This window comes from Idiotropiscis lumnitzeri, unplaced genomic scaffold, assembly GCF_059441095.1.
Source record: "Idiotropiscis lumnitzeri isolate Australia: NSW breed Sydney's pygmy pipehorse unplaced genomic scaffold, RoL_Ilum_1.0 HiC_scaffold_227, whole genome shotgun sequence".
Classification (NCBI taxonomy): Eukaryota; Metazoa; Chordata; class Actinopteri; order Syngnathiformes; family Syngnathidae; genus Idiotropiscis; species Idiotropiscis lumnitzeri.
In genome coordinates, this window is record NW_028283765.1 from 97,651 (window position 1) to 118,823 (window position 21,173).

A 21,173-nucleotide genomic window follows, 5' to 3' on the forward strand; every position below is an offset into this window, starting at 1 on the left:
AATATTTTATACGTTAGTTGTGCAGCTTTTTTGAAATGGCTCGCCATGGCCCTCGAGAAATGTTCAAAAAAGCAGCCCTGGTTGAGTGTTTCACCTCGCTTTTTGTAAATTTTATGGAGTACAGTGAACCCTCGGTTATCGCGGTTAATGTTAAAATGGTCGAATGGTCAATGACAAGAATTGCAGTGCAAGCACGTATTATCGGCGCGGGTTCGATCCCCACCTGATGTGCCTCGCATGATTTCTTTGGCTGCCAGGATGGCCGAGTGGTCTAAGGCGCCGCGTTCAGGACCCAGTCTCCCCACGAGGCCTGGGTTCGAATCTCAAATTTCCCCATTGTGGGACTAATAAAGGGAATATTATATTATTATTATTATATTATAATGGGGACCGAGACCACCCGCAAAAACTGAAAATCCGCGAAGTAGCGGCGCACCTTCAAAAATGCTTAAAAAAAAATACAATATATATAATAAATATATAAATATATATATATATATATATTTATATATATATATATATATATATATATATATATACGAGGAGAGAGAGAGAGAGTGAAATTCATGTTATAACAAAAAAACCAAATTATTATTAAAACGTATTATTTTTTTATTCCCCAGCCATTCTTTTTGTATTTATTTAATTACTCCGACTTTTACCTGCTGGTACGCCGTCCGGTGTGCCCTGTGAAATGAAAGGTGGCATTCTTTATTTATTTATTTATTTATTCATTTATTCATTCATAACTGACAGCTTCGCGCTCCGTTCGTGCCCGGGCGGAAGAGGTGTTCCAATTCGGCTTAACTGTGACACACGCCCGCCCTCCTCCCCCGGAGCTTCCATTCGGTTAAACTTAGGGGCCGCTTGGCACCGCCCGTGCCCGGGGAAGGTGCTCCTCTTCGGCTTACTGTGTCGCGAGCATGCCCTCCTCCTCCGGAGCTTCCATTCGGTTAAACTTAGGGGCCGCTTGGAACCGCCCGTGCCCGGGGAAGGTGCTCCTCTTCGGCTTACTGTGACGCGAGCATGCCCTCCTCCTCCGGAGCTTCCATTCGGTTAAACTTAGGGGCCGCTTGGCACCGCCCGTGCCCGGGGAAGGTGCTCCTCTACGGCTTAACTGCCACGCACGCCGGCCGGAGCTCTGGTACGGTCCGAACCGCGCGAAACGTCGCCACCGATCGTGTCCGGGGGAACGTGCTCTTCTTCGTCCAATCTCCTCTTCGCCCACGCTCTTCTTCGGCGCACGCCGGCCGTTTAACCGCTCCAGCGCCCGTCGTGCCGCTCGGCGAATCTACAATGCCCCCGAATATTTTTTATACCCGCGAAGCACTGAACCCGCGAAAGGTGAACCGCGAAGTAGCGAGGGTTCACTGTATGTATAAGGCCAAGACCTACAAAAAAGTCTCTTGGAGCAATGAGCTAGGTTTTACAGGAAGTCGGCCATTTTGAATTTACTTAAAAGGGGGCGGGTCACCACAATGGACTTTGTGTAGAAATTATTATTGGGGCCCGAGCAGCGACCGCGGCGAGGTCCCTATTGTTTATGTAGAAATTATTATTAGGGCCCGAGCAGCGACCGCTACGAGGTCCCCATTGTTTTTGTGGAAATTATTATTATTATTATTATTAGGGCCCGAGCAGTGACCGCTGCGAGGTCCCTATTGTTTTTCTAGAAATTGTTATTAGGGCCCGAGCTGCGACGGCTGCGAGGTCCCTATTGTTTTTCTAGAAAATATTATTACTTTTTTAATTATTATTATTATTATTATTATTAGGGCCTGAGCAGCGACCGCTGCGAAGTCCCTGTTGTTTTTGTAGAAATTATTATTATTATTATTTTTCCGATTGTTCGATCGCATTTTTGACCCCCGAAACATGCACAAAAACTCACCAAACTTGGCAGTCTCATCGGGCATGGCGAGAAATTTGATATTTTAACGTCTAATATGAACAGGAAGTGAGTTTTGAATTTTTGAGAGTCCGACTTTTGCCCTTTTTTGCATGTTTACTGGGGTCATTCTTTTGCACCCTGATCCTAAAGGCTTCATCTGATTGCCTTAAAATTTTGTCTGTAGCATCTTAAGACCTGGGACAAACACTGGGGCTAAAATCTTTTGTTTCCGAAATACTATATGACGGGGCGGGGCTTCAAAGTTTTCACTTAAGATTTCCTTCGCCGCAATGGACAAAATGCTTAATAACTCTCCTGCACATGCTGCTAAAAATCCAAAACTTCACATGTACATAAAGAGTCGGTACCTGAAGACATCTATATGTTTATATTCTGTTATACACCTTGCGCCAATCAATATCATTTTTTACGTTTTGACATACTGCACGGTGCCCTTTTAACGAATCCGATTGAAAATTGGCGAGAAAAGACTCAAGACATTGATCTTACTCTATCCCTATTTTTGTGACTTTCCTTCGAAGGGCGTGGCTATTGCGGTGCCGCAGAGTCTGATTATTCTCCGTGGCAACAAAAGTTCCTGCAAAATGATTCAGATGATCCATCTTCTCGAAATTTTTCACATTTGAGGATATTCAGGCCCTGAAGACGGCTGCCAACTTATTTTTGATCGCAGTGGTAGCGCCACCAACTGGTAAAACAAATACAAATTATTTTCGTTGATGTTTTTCTCCGGGCAGGTTCACAAAATCTACCTTATATTTGCTCGGATTAGTGTTTAGGCCTTGAGGATGTCACAATACGAAAGTCTTTCGCCTTCTTCAGAGTGTCACATGATGGTGTCTTGTGACCCGTCTTTATCAGCTGATGTTCCATGAGGGCGTGACTTACCTGTCACAAGAATGAAGGCAAGTCACACCCCCCGCTGTCCGTTCACTCCGCCAAGATGCTGCTCCAGGTGGTAGAGAGGATGAAGGCTCCCTTGTCTCTGTTCATGGTTTTTATGCCTCGCTTGCAGATCTCAATGGCCTCTCTGATCCAGCGCTGTTGTTTGTTCTCTTCGGTGCGGATGACCCTGCCCTTCGCCCGGTCCATGATATGGTTTTCCCTTCTGCAGTGGTCAGTGATTGCTGATTTGTAATATTCATGTTGTGCTTGTTCTTTTACTGCTATGATTTTTCATTTTTTTGACAGGTAATTCACACCCTCATGGAACATAAGCTGATAAAGACGGGTCTCAAGACACCATCATGCGACACTCTGAAGAAGGCGAAAGACTCGCCGAAACATGTCAGGTAAAACATTTACCTAAAACATAATTGTCTGCTTTTAATGAATCTGTCAAATATCAATAATAAGAAGACAAAATGAACCTCATACAAATAAATGAATGCTTAATAACTCCCCTGCACATGCTCCTAATAATCCAAACCTTCACCTGTCAATAAAATGTCCCGACCTGAAGACATCTTAATGTTATTATTTTGTTATACACACAGCGCCGCCAAGTGGAATCAAAAATTTGTTTTTATTTTAATTTCCACGTACTGCACGGTGCCCTTTTGACGAATCCGACTGAAAATTAGTCAGAAAAGACTCAAGACAATGATCTTACTCTCTGCCGAATTTTGTGACGTTTTGGCAAAAGGCGTGGCTATTACGGTGCTGAAAAGTCCGATTGTACTCTGTGGCAACAAAAGCTCCGGCAACATGACTCAGATGATCCTATCTTCTCGAAGTTGTACACATTTGAGGATACTTCAGCCCTGAAGACATCTACCAACTTATTTTTCATCGTAGTAGTAGCGCCACCAACTGGTAAAAGCTAATACAAGTTATTTTCTTGGATGTTTTTCTCCGTGCAACTCAACAAGGTCGCCCTCATATATGCTCCGAGGACTGTTTCGGCCATGAGGATGTCACAATACGAAATTCATCCTTTTTCGTGAAAAGTTGTGGGAGTGGCATTGCACTGTTTGGCAATAAAACAACGCTGATTATGAGGTTCTAAATATGAACGACAACTCGTGAAACTTGACACACACATCAGGCAGAGCAAATTTATCAATATTTTATACGTTAGTTGTGCAGCTTTTTTGAAATGGCTTGCCATGGCCCTCGAGAAATGTTCAAAAAAGCAGCCCTGGTTGAGTGTTTCACCTCGCTTTTTGTAAATTTTATGGAGTACAGTGAACCCTCGGTTATCGCGGTTAATGGGGACCGAGACCACCCGCGGAAACTGAAAATCCGCGAAGTAGCGGCGCACCTTCAAAAATGCTTAAAAGAAAATACAATATATATAATAAATATATATATATATATATATATATATATATATATATATATATATATATATATATATATATATATATATATATATATATATACGGGGAGAGAGAGAGAGAGAGAGTGAAATTCATGTTATAACAAAAAAACCAAATTATTATTAAAACGTATTATTTTTTTATTCCCCAGCCATTCTTTTTGTATTTATTTAATTACTCCGACTTTTACCAGCTGGTACGCCGTCCGGTGTTCCCTGTGAAATGAAAGGTGGCATTCTTTAATTATTTATTTATTTATTCATTTATTCATTCATAACTGACAGCTTCGCGCTCCGTTCGTGTCCGGGCGGAAGAGGTGTTCCAATTCGGCTTAACTGTGACACACGCCCGCCCTCCTCCCCCGGAGCTTCCATTCGGTTAAACTTAGGGGCCGCTTGGCACCGCCCGTGCCCAGGGAAGGTGCTCCTCTTCGGCTTACTGTGACGCGAGCATGCCCGCCTCCTCCGGAGCTTCCATTCGGTTAAACTTAGGGGCCGCTTGGAACCGCCCGTGCCCGGCAAAGGTGCTCCTCTTCGGCTTACTGTGACGCGAGCATGCCCTCCTCCTCCGGAGCTTCCATTTGGTTAAACTTAGGGGCCGCTTGGAACCGCCCGTGCCTGGGGAAGGTGCTCCTCTTCGGCTTACTGTGACGCGAGCATGCCCTCCTCCTCCGGAGCTTCCATTCGGTTAAACTTAGGGGCCGCTTGGCACCGCCCGTGCCCGGGGACGGTGCTCCTCTACGGCTTAACTGCCACGCACGCCGGCCGGAGCCTTGGTACGGTCCGAACCGCGCGAAACGTCGCCACCGATCGTGTCCGGGGGAACGTGCTCTTCTTCGTCCACTCTCCTCTTCGCCCACGCTCTTCTCCGGCGCACGCCGGCCGTCTAACCGCTCCAGCGCCCGTCGTGCCACTCGGCGAAACTACAATGCCCCCGAATATTTTTTATACCCGCGAAGCACTGAACCCGCGAAAGGTGAACCGCGAAGTAGCGAGGGTTCACTGTATGTATAAGACCAAGACCTACAAAAAAGTCTCTTGAAGCAATGAGCTAGGTTTTACAGGAAGTCGGCCATTTTGAATTTACTTAAAAGGGGCGGGTCACCACAATGGACTTTGTGTAGAAATTATTATTGGGGCCCGAGCAGCGACCGCGGCGAGGTCCCTATTGTTTATGTAGAAATTATTATTAGGGCCCGAGCAGCGACCGCTACGAGGTCCCCATTGTTTTTGTGGAAATTATTATTATTATTATTATTAGGGCCCGAGCAGTGACCGCTGCGAGGTCCCTATTGTTTTTCTAGAAATTGTTATTAGGGCCCGAGCTGCGACGGCTGCGAGGTCCCTATTGTTTTTGTAGAAAATATCATTACTTTTATTATTATTATTATTATTATTATTAGGGCCTGAGCAGCGACCGCTGCGAAGTCCCTGTTGTTTTTGTAGAAATTATTATTATTATTATTTTTCCGATTGTACGATCGCATTTTTGACCCCGAAACATGCACAAAAACTCACCAAACTTGGCAGTCTCATCGGGCATGGCGAGAAATTTGATATTTTAACGTCTAATATGAACAGGAAGTGAGTTATGAATTTTTGAAAGTCCGACTTTTGCCCTTTTTTGCATGTTTACAGGGGTCATTCTTTTGCACCCTGATCCTAAAGGCTTCATCTGATTGCCTTAAAATTCTGTCTGTAGCATCTTAAGACCTGGGACAAACACTGGGGCTAAAATCTTTTGTTTCCGAAATACTATATGACGGGGGCGGGGCTTCAAAGTTTTCACTTAAGATTTCCTTCGCCGCAATGGACAAAATGCTTAATAACTCTCCTGCACATGATGGTGTCTTGTGACCCGTCTTTATCAGCTGATGTTCCATGAGGGCGTGACTTACCTGTCACAAGAATGAAGGCAAGTCACACCCCCCGCTGTCCGTTCACTCCGCCAAGATGCTGCTCTAGGTGGTAGAGAGGATGAAGGCTCCCTTGTCTCTGTTCATGGTTTTTATGCCTCGCTTGCAGATCTCAATGGCCTCTCTGATCCAGCGCTGTTGTTTGTTCTCTTCGGTGCGGATGACCCTGCCCTTCTCCCGGTCCATGATGTGGTTTTCCCTTTTGCAGTGGTCAGTGATTGCTGATTTGTAATGTTCATGTTGTGCTTGTTCTTTTACTGCTCTGATTTTTCATTTTTTTGACAGGTAAGTCACACCCTCATGGAACATCAGCTGATAAAGACGGGTCTCAAGACACCATCATGCGACACTCTGAAGAAGGCGAAAGACTCGCCGAAACATGTCAGGTAAAAAATTAACCTAAAACATAATTGTCTGCTTTTAATGAATCAGTCAAATATCAATAATAAGAAGACAAAATGAACCTAATACAAATAAATGAATGCTTAATAACTCCCCTGCACATGCTCCTGAAAATCCAAACCTTCACCTGTAAATAAAACGTCCCGACCTGAAGACATCTTAATGTTATTATTTTGTTCTACACACAGCGCCGCCAAGTGGAATCAAAAATGTGTTTTTATTTTAATTTTCACATCCTGCACGGTGCCCTTTTGACAAATCCGACTGAAAATTAGTCAGAAAAGACTCAAGACAATGATCTTTCTCTCTGCCGAATTTTGTGACGTTTTGGCAAAAGGCGTGGCTATTACGGTGCTGAAAAGTCAGATTGTACTCTGTGGCAACAAAAGCTCCGGCAACATGACTCAGATGATCCTATCTTCTCGAAGTTGTACACATTTGAGGATACTTCAGCCCTGAAGACATCGACCAACTTATTTTTCATCGTAGTAGTAGCGCCACCAACTGGTAAAAGCTAATACAAGTTATTTTCTTGGATGTTTTTCCCCGTGCAACTCAACAAGGTCGCCCTCATATATGCTCGGATGACTGTTTCGGCCATGAGGATGTCACAATACGAAATTCGTCCTTTTTCGTGTAAAGTTGTGGGAGTGGCATTGCACTGTTCGGCAATAAAACAACGCTGATTATGAGGTTCTAAATATGAACGACAACTCGTGAAACTTTACACACACATCAGGCCGAGCAAATTTATCAATATTTTATACGTTAGTTGTGCAGCTTTTTTGAAATGGCTCGCCATGGCCCTCGAGAAATGTTAAAAAAAGCAGCCCTGGTTGAGTGTTTCACCTCGCTTTTTGTAAATTTTATGGAGTACAGTGAACCCTCGGTAATCGCGGTTAATGGGGACAGAGACCACCCGCGAAAACTGAAAATCCGCGAAGTAGCGGCGCACCTTCAAAAATGCTTAAAAAAATATACAATATATATAATAAATATATAAATATATATATATATATATATATATATATATATATATATATATATATATATACGGGGAGAGAGAGAGTGAAATTCATGTTATAACAAAAAAACCAAATTATTATTAAAACGTATTATTTTTTTATTCCCCAGCCATTCTTTTTGTATTTATTTAATTACTCCGACTTTTATCTGCTGGTACGCCGTCCGGTGTGCCCTGTGAAATGAAAGGTGGCATTCTTTATTCATTTATTTATTTATTCTTTTATACATTCATAACTGACAGCTTCGCGCTCCGCTCGTGCCCGGGCGGAAGAGGTGCTCCAATTCGGCTTAACTGTGACACACACCCGCCCTCCTCCCCCGGAGCTTCCATTCGGTTAAACTTAGGGGCCGCTTGGCACCGCCCGTGCCCGGGGAAGGTGCTCCTCTTCGGCTTACTGTGACGCGAGCATGCCCTCCTCCTCCGGAGCTTCCATTCGGTTAAACTTAGGGGCCGCTTGGAATCGCCCGTGCCCGGGGAAGGTGCTCCTCTTCGGCTTACTGTGACGCGAGCATGCCCTCCTCCTCCGGAGCTTCCATTCGGTTAAACTTAGGGCTTGGCACCGCCCGTGCCCGGGGAAGGTTCTCCTCTACGGCTTAACTGCCACGCACGCCGGCCGGAGCTCTGGTACTGTCCGAACCGCGCGAAACGTCGCCACCGATCGTGTCCGGGGGAACGTGCTCTTCTTCGTCCACTCTCCTCTTCGCCCACGCTCTTCTTCGGCGCACACCGGCCGTCTAACCGCTCCAGCGCCCCGTCGTGCCGCTCGGCGAAACTACAATGCCCCCGAATATTTTTTAGACCCGCGAAGCACTGAACCCGCGAAAGGTGAACCGCCAAGTAGCGAGGGTTCACTGTATGTATAAGACCAAGACCTACAAAAAAGTCTCTTGGAGCAATGAGCTAGGTTTTACAGGAAGTCGGCCATTTTGAATTTACTTAAAAGGGGGCGGGTCACCACAATGGACTTTGTGTAGAAATTATAATTGGGGCCCGAGCAGCGACCGCGGCGAGGTCCCTATTGTTTTTGTAGAAATTATTATTATTATTATTATTAGGGCCCGAGCAGTGACCGCTGCGAGGTCCCTATTGTTTTTCTAGAAATTGTTATTAGGGCCCGAGCTGCGACGGCTGCGAGGTCCCTATTGTTTTTGTAGAAAATATTATTACTTTTATTATTATTATTATTATTATTATTAGGGCCTGAGCAGCGACCGCTGCGAAGTCCCTGTTGTTTTTGTAGAAATTATTATTATTATTATTTTTCCGATTGTTCGATTGCATTTTTGACCCCCGAAACATGCACAAAAACTCACCAAACTTGGCAGTCTCATCGGGCATGGGGAGAAATTTGATATTTTAAACGTCTAATATGAACAGGAAGTGAGTTATGAATTTTTGAAAGTCCGACTTTTGCCCTTTTTTGCATGTTTACAGGGGTCATTCTTTTGCACCCTGATCCTAAAGGCTTCATCTGATTGCCTTAAAATTCTGTCTGTAGCATCTTAAGACCTGGGACAAACACTGGGGCTAAAATTGGGGCTAAAATCTTTTGTTTCCGAAATACTATATGACGGGGGCGGGGCTTCAAAGTTTTCACTTAAGATTTCCTTCGCCGCAATGGACAAAATGCTTAATAACTCTCCTGCACATGCTGCTAAAAATCCAAAACTTCACATGTACATAAAGAGTCGGTACCTGAAGACATCTATATGTTTATACTCTGTTATACACCTTGCGCCAATCAATATAATTTTTTACATTTTGACGTACTGCACGGTGCCCTTTTAACGAATCCGATTGAAAATTGGCTAGAAAAGACTCAAGACATTGATCTTACTCTATCCCTATTTTTGTGACTTTCCTTCGAAGGGCGTGGCTATTACGGTGCCGCAGAGTCTGATTATTCTCCGTGGCAACAAAAGTTCCTGCAAAATGATTCAGATGATCCATCTTCTCGAAATTTTTCACATTTGAGGATATTCAGGCCCTGAAGACGGCTGCCAACTTATTTTTGATCGCAGTGGTAGCGCCACCAACTGGTTAAAACAAATACAAATTATTTTCGTTGATTTTTTTCTCCGGGCAGGTTAACAAAATCTACCTTATATTTGCTCGGATGAGTGTTTAGGCCTTGAGGATGTCACAATACGAAAGTCTTTCGCCTTCTTCAGAGTGTCACATGATGGTGTCTTGTGACCCGTCTTTATCAGCTGATGTTCCATGAGGGCGTGACTTACCTGTCACAAGAATGAAGGCAAGTCACGCCCCCCGCTGTCCGTTCACTCCGCCAAGATGCTGCTCCAGGTGGTAGAGAGGATTGTCTCTGTTCATGGTTTTTATGCCTCGCTTGCAGATCTCAATGGCCTCTCTGATCCAGCGCTGTTGTTTGTTCTCTTCGGTGCGGATGACCTTGCCCTTCTCCCGGTCCATGATGTGGTTTTCCCTTTTGCAGTGGTCAGTGATTGCTGATTTGTAATGTTCATGTTGTGCTTGTTCTTTTACTGCTCTGATTTTTCATTTTTTTGACAGGTAAGTCACACCCACATGGAACATCAGCTGATAAAGACGGGTCTCAAGACACCATCATGCGACACTCTGAAGAAGGCGAAAGACTCGCCGAAACATGTCAGGTAAAAAATTAACCTAAAACATAATTGTCTGCTTTTAATGAATCAGTCAAATATCAATAATAAGAAGACAAAATGAACCTAATACAAATAAATGAATGCTTAATAACGCCCCTGCACATGCTCCTAAAAATCCAAACCTTCACCTGTAAATAAAACGTCCCGACCTGAAGACATCTTAATGTTATTATTTTGTTATACACACAGCGCCGCCAAGTGGAATCAAAAATGTGTTTTTATTTTAATTTTCACGTACTGCACGGTGCCCTTTTGACGAATCCGACTGAAAATTAGTCAGAAAAGACTCAAGACAATGATCTTACTCTCTGCCGAATTTTGTGACGTTTTGGCAAAAGGCGTGGCTATTACGGTGCTGAAAAGTCCGATTGTACTTTGTGGCAACAAAAGCTCCGGCAACATGACTCAGATGATCCTATCTTCTCGAAGTTGTACACATTTGAGGATACTTCAGCCCTGAAGACATCTACCAACTTATTTTTCATCGTAGTAGTAGCGCCACCAACTGGTAAAAGCTAATACAAGTTATTTTCTTGGATGTTTTTCTCCGTGCAACTCAACAAGGTCGCCCTCATATATGCTCGGATGACTGTTTCGGCCATGAGGATGTCACAATACGAAATTCATCCTTTTTCGTGAAAGGTTGTGGGAGTGGCATTGCACTGTTCGGCAATAAAACAACGCTGATTATGAGGTTCTAAATATGAACGACAACTCGTGAAACTTTACACACACATCAGGCAGAGCAAATTTATCAATATTTTATACGTTAGTTGTGCAGCTTTTTTGAAATGGCTCGCCTTGGCCCTCGAGAAAAGTTAAAAAAAGAATAGAATAGAAATAGAAATCCCTTTATTGTCATTGTACTCAAGTGTGCAACGAGATTAGAGGGCTCCCCTCTCCAGTGCAATACAACAATAATACAGACAATATATAAATTAGATAAATAAATAAGACAGTGCAATGGAATTCAGTACTGAATAGGGCATATAGAAACACATCACAATGCTGTTTTGCAAGGTTAGGGTGGTCTCGTGTGTGTGTGAGAGTTCAGTATGGAGATGGCTCTCGGAAAGAAACTGTTTCTCAGTCTATTGGTCCTTGATTTGATGCATCTGTAGCGCCTGCCAGAGGGCAACCGGTCGAACAGGTGTGAGTTTGGGTGGGTATTGTCTTTGACGATGTTGAGAGCCCCTCTGAGGCACCGGGCGGTGTAGATGTCCGACAGCGAGGGGAGAGGGCAGCCAATAATCCTTTGCGCTGTTTTGACTGTCCTCTGGAGCCTCACTCTGTCCGCCTCAGTGCAGCCGCTGTACCAGGTGGAGACACAGTACGTCAGCAGGCTCTCGATGGACGAGTGGTAGAAGGCCAGCAGCAGCTTCCTGTCCAGGTTGAATTTCCTGAGGACTCTCAGGAAGTGCAGACGTTGGCGGACCTTCTTTACCACTGCTGTGGTGTTGTGACTCCAAGAAAGGTCATCGGAGATCTGTACTCCCAGGAACTTGAACGTGTGGACCCTCTCCACACACACGCCTTCGATGCAGAGGGGTGCGGCAGCGTCTTGTTCCTCCTGAAGTCGACGACAATCTCCTTTGTTTTAGCAGAGTTAAGGTGCAGTCTGTTGTCCTTGCACCAAGTTGTCAGTCTCCCTACCTCCTCTCTGTAGGCTGTCTCGTCACCTTCCGAGATCAGACCGACCACTGTCGTGTCGTCAGCAAACTTGACGATGGTGTTGTTGCCGTGGGCCGGGCTGCAGTCGTAGGTGTAGAGGGCGTACAGGAGAGGGCTCAGCACGCATCCTTGGGGGGAACCGGTGCTCACCATGAGGGTGGAGGACGTGTAGGGGCCGAGCAACACAGTCTGGGGTCTGTTGGTCAGAAAGTCCTTAATCCAGATGTGTGTGAGGGCAGGGAGGCCGAGAGTGTCCAGTTTGGCGACGAGGATGTCTGGGATGATTGTGTTGAATGCCGAGCTGTAGTCCACAAAGAGCATCCTTGCATAGCTCCGCTGTTGTTCCAGGTGGCCCAGCACAACATGCAGAGCAGCCCTGGTTGAGTGTTTCACCTCGCTTTTTGTAAATTTTATGGAGTACAGTGAACCCTCGGTTATCGCGGTTAATGGGGACCGAGACCACCCGCGAAAACTGAAAATCCGCGAAGTAGCGGCGCACCTTCAAAAATGCTTTAAAAAAAAATACAATATATATATATATATATATATATATATACGGGGAGAGAGAGAGTGAAATTCATGTTATAACAAAAAAAACAAATTATTATTAAAACGTATTATTTTTTTATTCCCCAGCCATTCTTTTTGTATTTATTTAATTACTCCGACTTTTACCTGCTGGTACGCCGTCCGGTGTGCCCTGTGCAATGAAAGGTGCCATTCTTTATTTATTTATTTATTTATTCATTTATTCATTCATAACTGACAGCTTCGCGCTCCGCTCGTGCCCGGGCGGAAGAGGTGCTCCAATTCGGCTTAACTGTGACACACGCCCACCCTCCTCCCCCGGAGCTTCCATTCGGTTAAACTTAGGGGCCGCTTGGAACCGCCCGTGCCCGGGGAAGGTGCTCCTCTTCGGCTTACTGTGACGCGAGCATGCCCTCCTCCTCCGGAGCTTCCATTCCATTAAACTTAGGGGCCGCTTGGCACCGCCCGTGCCCGGGGAAGGTGCTCCTCTACGGCTTAACTGCCACGCACGCCGGCCGGAGCTCTGGTACGGTCCGAACCGCGCGAAACGTCGCCACCGATCGTGTCCGGGGGAACGTGCTCTTCTTCGTCCACTCTCCTCTTCGCCCACGCTCTTCTTCGGCGCACGCCGGCCGTCTAACCGCTCCAGCGCCCCGTCGTGCCGCTCGGCGAAACTACAATGCCCCCGAATATTTTTTATACCCGCGAAGCACTGAACCCGCGAAAGGTGAACCGCGAAGTAGCGAGGGTTCACTGTATGTATAAGACCAAGACCTACAAAAAAGTCTCTTGGAGCAATGAGCTAGGTTTTACAGGAAGTCGGCCATTTTGAATTTACTTAAAAGGGGGCGGGTCACCACAATGGACTTTGTGTAGAAATTATTATTGGGGCCCGAGCAGCGACCGCGGCGAGGTCCCTATTGTTTATGTAGAAATTATTATTAGGGCCCGAGCAGCGACCGCTACGAGGTCCCCATTGTTTTTGTGGAAATTATTATTATTAATATTATTAGGGCCCGAGCAGTGACCGCTGCGAGGTCCCTATTGTTATTAGGGCCCGAGCTGCGACGGCTGCGAAGTCCCTATTGTTTTTGTAGAAATTATTATTATTATTATTTTTCCGATTGTTCGATCGCATTTTTGACCCCCGAAACATGCACAAAAATTCACCAAACTTGGCAGTCTCATCGGGCATGGCGAAAAATTTGATATTTTAACGTCTAATATGAACAGGAAGTGAGTTATGAATTTTTGAAAGTCCGACTTTTGCCCTTTTTTGCATGTTTACAGGGGTCATTCTTTTGCACCCTGATCCTAAAGGCTTCATCTGATTGCCTTAAAATTCTGTCTGTAGCATCTTAAGACCTGGGACAAACACTGGGGCTAAAATCTTTTGTTTCCGAAATACTATATGAACGGGGGCGGGGCTTCGAAGTTTTCACTTAAGATTTCCTTCGCCGCAATGGACAAAATGCTTAATAACTCTCCTGCACATGCTGCTAAAAATCCAAAACTTCACATGTACATAAAGAGTCGGTACCTGAAGACATCGATATGTTTATATTCAGTTATACACCTTGCGCCAATCAATATAATTTTATACATTTTGACGTACTGCACGGTGCCCTTTTAACGAATCCGATTGAAAATTGGCTAGAAAAGACTCAAGACATTGATCTTACTCTATCCCTATTTTTGTGACTTTCCTTCGAAGGGCGTGGCTATTACGGTGCCGCAGAGTCTGATTAATCTCCGTGGCAACAAAAGTTCCTGCAAAATGATTCAGATGATCCATCTTCTCGAAATTTTTCACATTTGAGGATATTCAGGCCCTGAAGACGGCTGCCAACTTATTTTTGATCGCAGTGGTAGCGCCACCAACTGGTTAAAACAAATACAAATTATTTTCGTTGATGTTTTTCTCCGGGCAGGTTAACAAAATCTACCTTATGTTTGTTCGGATGAGTGTTTAGGCCTTGAGGATGTCACAATATGAAAGTCTTTCGCCTTCTTCAGAGTGTCACATGATGGTGTCTTGTGACCCGTCTTTATCAGCTGATGTTCCATGAGGGCGTGACTTACCTGTCACAAGAATGAAGGCAAGTCACGCCCCCCGCTGTCCGTTCACTCCGCCAAGATGCTGCTCCAGGTGGTAGAGAGGATGAAGGCTCCCTTGTCTCTGTTCATGGTTTTTATGCCTCGCTTGCAGATCTCAATGGCCTCTCTGATCCAGCGCTGTTGTTTGTTCTCTTCGTTGCGGATGACCCTGCCCTTCTCCCGGTCCATGATGTGGTTTTCCCTTTTGCAGTGGTCAGTGATTGCTGATTTGTAATATTCATGTTGTGCTTGTTCTTTTACTGCTCTGATTTTTCATTTTTTTGACAGGTAAGTCACACCCTCATGGAACATCAGCTGATAAAGACGGGTCTCAAGACACCATCATGCGACACTCTGAAGAAGGCGAAAGACTCGCCGAAACATGTCAGGTAAAAAATTAACCTAAAACATAATTGTCTGCTTTTAATGAATCTGTCAAATATCAATAATAAGAAGACAAAATGAACCTAATACAAATAAATGAATGCTTAATAACTCCCCTGCACATGCTCCTAAAAATCCAAACCTTCACCTGTAAATAAAACGTCCCGACCTGAAGACATCTTAATGTTATTATTTTGTTATACACACAGCGCCGCCAAGTGGAATCAAAAATGTGTTTTTATTTTAATTTTCACATACTGCACGGTGCCCTTTTGACGAATCCGACTGAAAATTTGTCAGAAAAGACTCAAGACAATGATCTTACTCTCTGCCGAATTTTGTGACGTTTTGGCAAAAGGCGTGGCTATTACGGTGCTGAAAAGTCCGATTGTACTTTGTGGCAACAAAAGCTCCGGCAACATGACTCAGATGATCCTATCTTCTCGAAGTTGTACACATTTGAGGATACTTCAGCCCTGAAGACATCTACCAACTTATTTTTCATCGTAGTAGTAGCGCCACCAACTGGTAAAAGCTAATACAAATTATTTTCTTGGATGTTTTTCTCCGTGCAACTCAACAAGGTCGCCCTCATATATGCTCGGATGACTGTTTCGGCCATGAGGATGTCACAATACGAAATTCATCCTTTTTCGTGAAAAGTTGTGGGAGTGGCATTGCACTGTTCGGCAATAAAACAACGCTGATTATGAGGTTCTAAATATGAACGACAACTCGTGAAACTTTACACACACATCAGGCAGAGCAAATTTATCAATATTTTATCCGTTAGTTGTGCAGCTTTTTTGAAATGGCTCGCCATGGCCCTCGAGAAATGTTCAAAAAAGCAGCCCTGGTTGAGTGTTTCACCTCGCTTTTTGTAAATTTTATGGAGTACAGTGAACCCTCGGTTATCGCGGTTAATGTTAAAATGGTCGAATGGTCAATGACAAGAATTGCAGTGCAAGCACGTATTATCGGCGCGGGTTCGATCCCCACCTGATGTGCCTCGCATGATTTCTTTGGCTGCCAGGATGGCCGAGTGGTCTAAGGCGCCGCGTTCAGGACCCAGTCTCCCCAGGAGGCCTGGGTTCGAATCTCGAATTTCCCCATTGTGGGACTAATAAAGGGAATATTAGTATTATTATGGCTGCCAGGATGGCCGAGTGGTCTAAGGCGCCGCGTTCAGGACCCAGTCTCCCCACGAGGCCTGGGTTAGAATCTCAAATTTCCCCATTGTGGGACTAATAAAGGGAATATTATATTATTATTATTATATTATAATGGGGACCGAGACCACCCGCAAAAACTGAAAATCCGCGAAGTAGCGGCGCACCTTCAAAAATGCTTAAAAAAAAATACAATATATATAATAAATATATAAATATATATATATATATATATATTTATATATATATATATATATATATATATATACGAGGAGAGAGAGAGAGAGTGAAATTCATGTTATAACAAAAAAACCAAATTATTATTAAAACGTATTATTTTTTTATTCCCCAGCCATTCTTTTTGTATTTATTTAATTACTCCGACTTTTACCTGCTGGTACGCCGTCCGGTGTGCCCTGTGAAATGAAAGGTGGCATTCTTTATTTATTTATTTATTTATTCATTCATAACTGACAGCTTCGCGCTCCGTTCGTGCCCGGGCGGAAGAGCTGTTCCAATTCGGCTTAACTGTGACACACGCCCGCCCTCCTCCCCCGGAGCTTCCATTCGGTTAAACTTAGGGGCCGCTTGGCACCGCCCGTGCCCGGGGAAGGTGCTCCTCTTCGGCTTACTGTGTCGCGAGCATGCCCTCCTCCTCCGGAGCTTCCATTCGGTTAAACTTAGGGGCCGCTTGGAACCGCCCGTGCCCGGCGAAGGTGCTCCTCTTCGGCTTACTGTGACGCGAGCATGCCCTCCTCCTCCGGAGCTTCCATTCGGTTAAACTTAGGGGCCGCTTGGAACCGCCCGTGCCCGGGGAAGGTGCTCCTCTTCGGCTTACTGTGACGCGAGCATGCCCTCCTCCTCCGGAGCTTCCATTCGGTTAAACTTAGGGGCCGCTTGGCACCGCCCGTGCCCGGGGAAGGTGCTCCTCTACGGCTTAACTGCCACGCACGCCGGCCGGAGCTCTGGTACGGTCCGAACCGCGCGAAACGTCGCCACCGATCGTGTCCGGGGGAACGTGCTCTTCTTCGTCCAATCTCCTCTTCGCCCACGCTCTTCTTCGGCGCACGCCGGCCGTTTAACCGCTCCAGCGCCCGTCGTGCCGCTCGGCGAAACTACAATGCCCCCGAATATTTTTTATACCCGCGAAGCACTGAACCCGCGAAAGGTGAACCGCGAAGTAGCGAGGGTTCACTGTATGTATAAGGCCAAGACCTACAAAAAAGTCTCTTGGAGCAATGAGCTAGGTTTTACAGGAAGTCGGCCATTTTGAATTTACTTAAAAGGGGGCGGGTCACCACAATGGACTTTGTGTAGAAATTATTATTGGGGCCCGAGCAGCGACCGCGGCGAGGTCCCTATTGTTTATGTAGAAATTATTATTAGGGCCGAGCAGCGACCGCTACGAGGTCCCCATTGTTTTTGTGGAAATTATGATTATTATTATTATTAGGGCCCGAGCAGTGACCGCTGCGAGGTCCCTATTGTTTTTCTAGAAAATATTATTACTTTTTTTATTATTATTATTATTATTATTATTAGGGCCTGAGCAGCGACCGCTGCGAAGTCCCTGTTGTTTTTGTAGAAATTATTATTATTATTATTTTTCCGATTGTTCGATCGCATTTTTGACCCCCGAAACATGCACAAAAACTCACCAAACTTGGCAGTCTCATCGGGCATGGCGAGAAATTTGATATTTTAAACGTCTAATATGAACAGGAAGTGAGTTATGAATTTTTGAAAGTCCGACTTTTGCTCTTTTTTGCATGTTTACAGGGGTCATTCTTTTGCACCCTGATCCTAAAGGCTTCATCTGATTGCCTTAAAATTTTGTCTGTAGCATCTTAAGACCTGGGACAAACACTGGGGCTAAAATCTTTTGTTTCTGAAATACTATATGACGGGGGCGGGGCTTCAAAGTTTTCACTTAAGATTTCCTTCGCCGCAATGGACAAAATGCTTAATAACTCTCCTGCACATGCTGCTAAAAATCCAAAACTTCACATGTACATAAAGAGTCGGTACCTGAAGACATCTATATGTTTATATTCTGTTATACACCTTGCGCCAATCAATATCATTTTTTACGTTTTGACGTACTGCACGGTGCCCTTTTAACGAATCCGATTGAAAATTGGCGAGAAAAGACTCAAGACATTGATCTTACTCTATCCCTATTTTTGTGACTTTCCTTCGAAGGGCGTGGCTATTGCGGTGCCGCAGAGTCTGATTATTCTCCGTGGCAACAAAAGTTCCTGCAAAATGATTCAGATGATCCATCTTCTCGAAATTTTTCACATTTGAGGATATTCAGGCCCTGAAGACGGCTGCCAACTTATTTTTGATCGCAGTGGTAGCGCCACCAACTGGTAAAACAAATACAAATTATTTTCGTTGATGTTTTTCTCCGGGCAGGTTCACAAAATCTACCTTATATTTGCTCGGATTAGTGTTTAGGCCTTGAGGATGTCACAATACGAAAGTCTTTCGCCTTCTTCAGAGTGTCACATGATGGTGTCTTGTGACCCGTCTTTATCAGCTGATGTTCCATGAGGGCGTGACTTACCTGTCACAAGAATGAAGGCAAGTCACACCCCCCGCTGTCCGTTCACTCCGCCAAGATGCTGCTCCAGGTGGTAGAGAGGATGAAGGCTCCCTTGTCTCTGTTCATGGTTTTTATGCCTCGCTTGCAGATCTCAATGGCCTCTCTGATCCAGCGCTGTTGTTTGTTCTCTTCGGTGCGGATGACCCTGCCCTTCTCCCGGTCCATGATGTGGTTTTCCCTTCTGCAGTGGTCAGTGATTGCTGATTTGTAATATTCATGTTGTGCTTGTTCTTTTACTGCTATGATTTTTCATTTTTTTGACAGGTAATTCACACCCTCATGGAACATAAGCTGATAAAGACGGGTCTCAAGACACCATCATGCGACACTCTGAAGAAGGCGAAAGACTCGCCGAAACATGTCAGGTAAAACATTTACCTAAAACATAATTGTCTGCTTTTAATGAATCTGTCAAATATCAATAATAAGAAGACAAAATGAACCTCATACAAATAAATGAATGCTTAATAACTCCCCTGCACATGCTCCTAATAATCCAAACCTTCACCTGTAAATAAAATGTCCCGACCTGAAGACATCTTAATGTTATTATTTTGTTATACACACAGCGCCGCCAAGTGGAATCAAAAATTTGTTTTTATTTTAATTTTCACATACTGCACGGTGCCCTTTTGACGAATCCGACTGAAAATTAGTCAGAAAAGACTCAAGACAATGATCTTACTCTCTGCCGAATTTTGTGACGTTTTGGCAAAAGGCGTGGCTATTACGGTGCTGAAAAGTCCGATTGTACTCTGTGGCAACAAAAGCTCCGGCAACATGACTCAGATGATCCTATCTTCTCGAAGTTGTACACATTTGAGGATACTTCAGCCCTGAAGACATCTACCAACTTATTTTTCATCGTAGTAGTAGCGCCACCAACTGGTAAAAGCTAATACAAGTTATTTTCTTGGATGTTTTTCTCCGTGCAACTCAACAAGGTCGCCCTCATATATGCTCGGAGGACTGTTTCGGCCATGAGGATGTCACAATACGAAATTCATCCTTTTTCGTGAAAAGTTGTGGGAGTGGCATTGCACTGTTTGGCAATAAAACAACGCTGATTACGAGGTTCTAAATATGAACGACAACTCGTGAAACTTGACACACACATCAGGCAGAGCAAATTTATCAATATTTTATACGTTAGTTGTGCAGCTTTTTTGAAATGGCTCGCCATGGCCCTCGAGAAATGTTCAAAAAAGCAGCCCTGGTTGAGTGTTTCACCTCGCTTTTTGTAAATTTTATGGAGTACAGTGAACCCTCGGTTATCGCGGTTAATGGGGACCGAGACCACCCGCGGAAACTGAAAATCCGCGAAGTAGCGGCGCACCTTCAAAAATGCTTAAAAGAAAATACAATATATATAATAAATATATATATATATATATATATATATATATATATATATATATATATATATATATATATATACGGGGAGAGAGAGAGAGAGAGAGTGAAATTCATGTTATAACAAAAAAACCAAATTATTATTAAAACGTATTATTTTTTTATTCCCCAGCCATTCTTTTTGTATTTATTTAATTACTCCGACTTTTACCAGCTGGTACGCCGTCCGGTGTTCCCTGTGAAATGAAAGGTGGCATTCTTTAATTATTTATTTATTTATTCATTTATTCATTCATAACTGACAGCTTCGCGCTCCGTTCGTGTCCGGGCGGAAGAGGTGTTCCAATTCGGCTTAACTGTGACACACGCCCGCCCTCCTCCCCCGGAGCTTCCATTCGGTTAAACTTAGGGGCCGCTTGGCACCGCCCGTGCCCGGGGAAGGTGCTCCTCTTCGGCTTACTGTGACGCGAGCATGCCCGCCTCCTCCGGAGCTTCCATTCGGTTAAACTTAGGGGCCGCTTGGAACCGCCCGTGCCCGGCAAAGGTGCTCCTCTTCGGCTTACTGTGACGCGAGCATGCCCTCCTCCTCCGGAGCTTCCATTTGGTTAAACTTAGGGGCCGCTTGGAACCGCCCGTGCCTGGGGAAGGTGCTCCTCTTCGGCTTACTGTGACGCGAGCATGCCCTCCTCCTCCGGAGCTTCCATTCGGTTAAACTTAGGGGCCGCTTGGCACCGCCCGTGCCCGGGGACGGTGCTCCTCTACGGCTTAACTGCCACGCACGCCGGCCGGAGCCTTGGTACGGTCCGAACCGCGCGAAACGTCGCCACCGATCGTGTCCGGGGGAACGTGCTCTTCTTCGTCCACTCTCCTCTTCGCCCACGCTCTTCTTCGGCGCACGCCGGCCGTCTAACCGCTCCAGCGCCCGTCGTGCCGCTCGGCGAAACTACAATGCCCCCGAATATTTTTTATACCCGCGAAGCACTGAACCCGCGAAAGGTGAACCGCGAAGTAGCGAGGGTTCACTGTATGTATAAGACCAAGACCTACAAAAAAGTCTCTTGGAGCAATGAGCTAGGTTTTACAGGAAGTCGGCCATTTGGAATTTACTTAAAAGGGGCGGGTCACCACAATGGACTTTGTG

General features: G+C 45.0%; 1 long non-coding RNA gene across 1 annotated transcript; it reads left to right on the forward strand.

Moving 5' to 3' along the window:
- Positions 1-9,927: 9,927 nt before the first annotated feature.
- Positions 9,928-14,706, forward strand: LOC148314770 (uncharacterized). Its single transcript, XR_015841528.1, has 3 exons — positions 9,928-10,031; positions 10,107-10,207; positions 14,631-14,706. It is a non-coding gene; the product is annotated as an uncharacterized LOC148314770 (long non-coding RNA).
- The last annotated feature ends 6,467 nt before the right edge of the window (positions 14,707-21,173 follow it).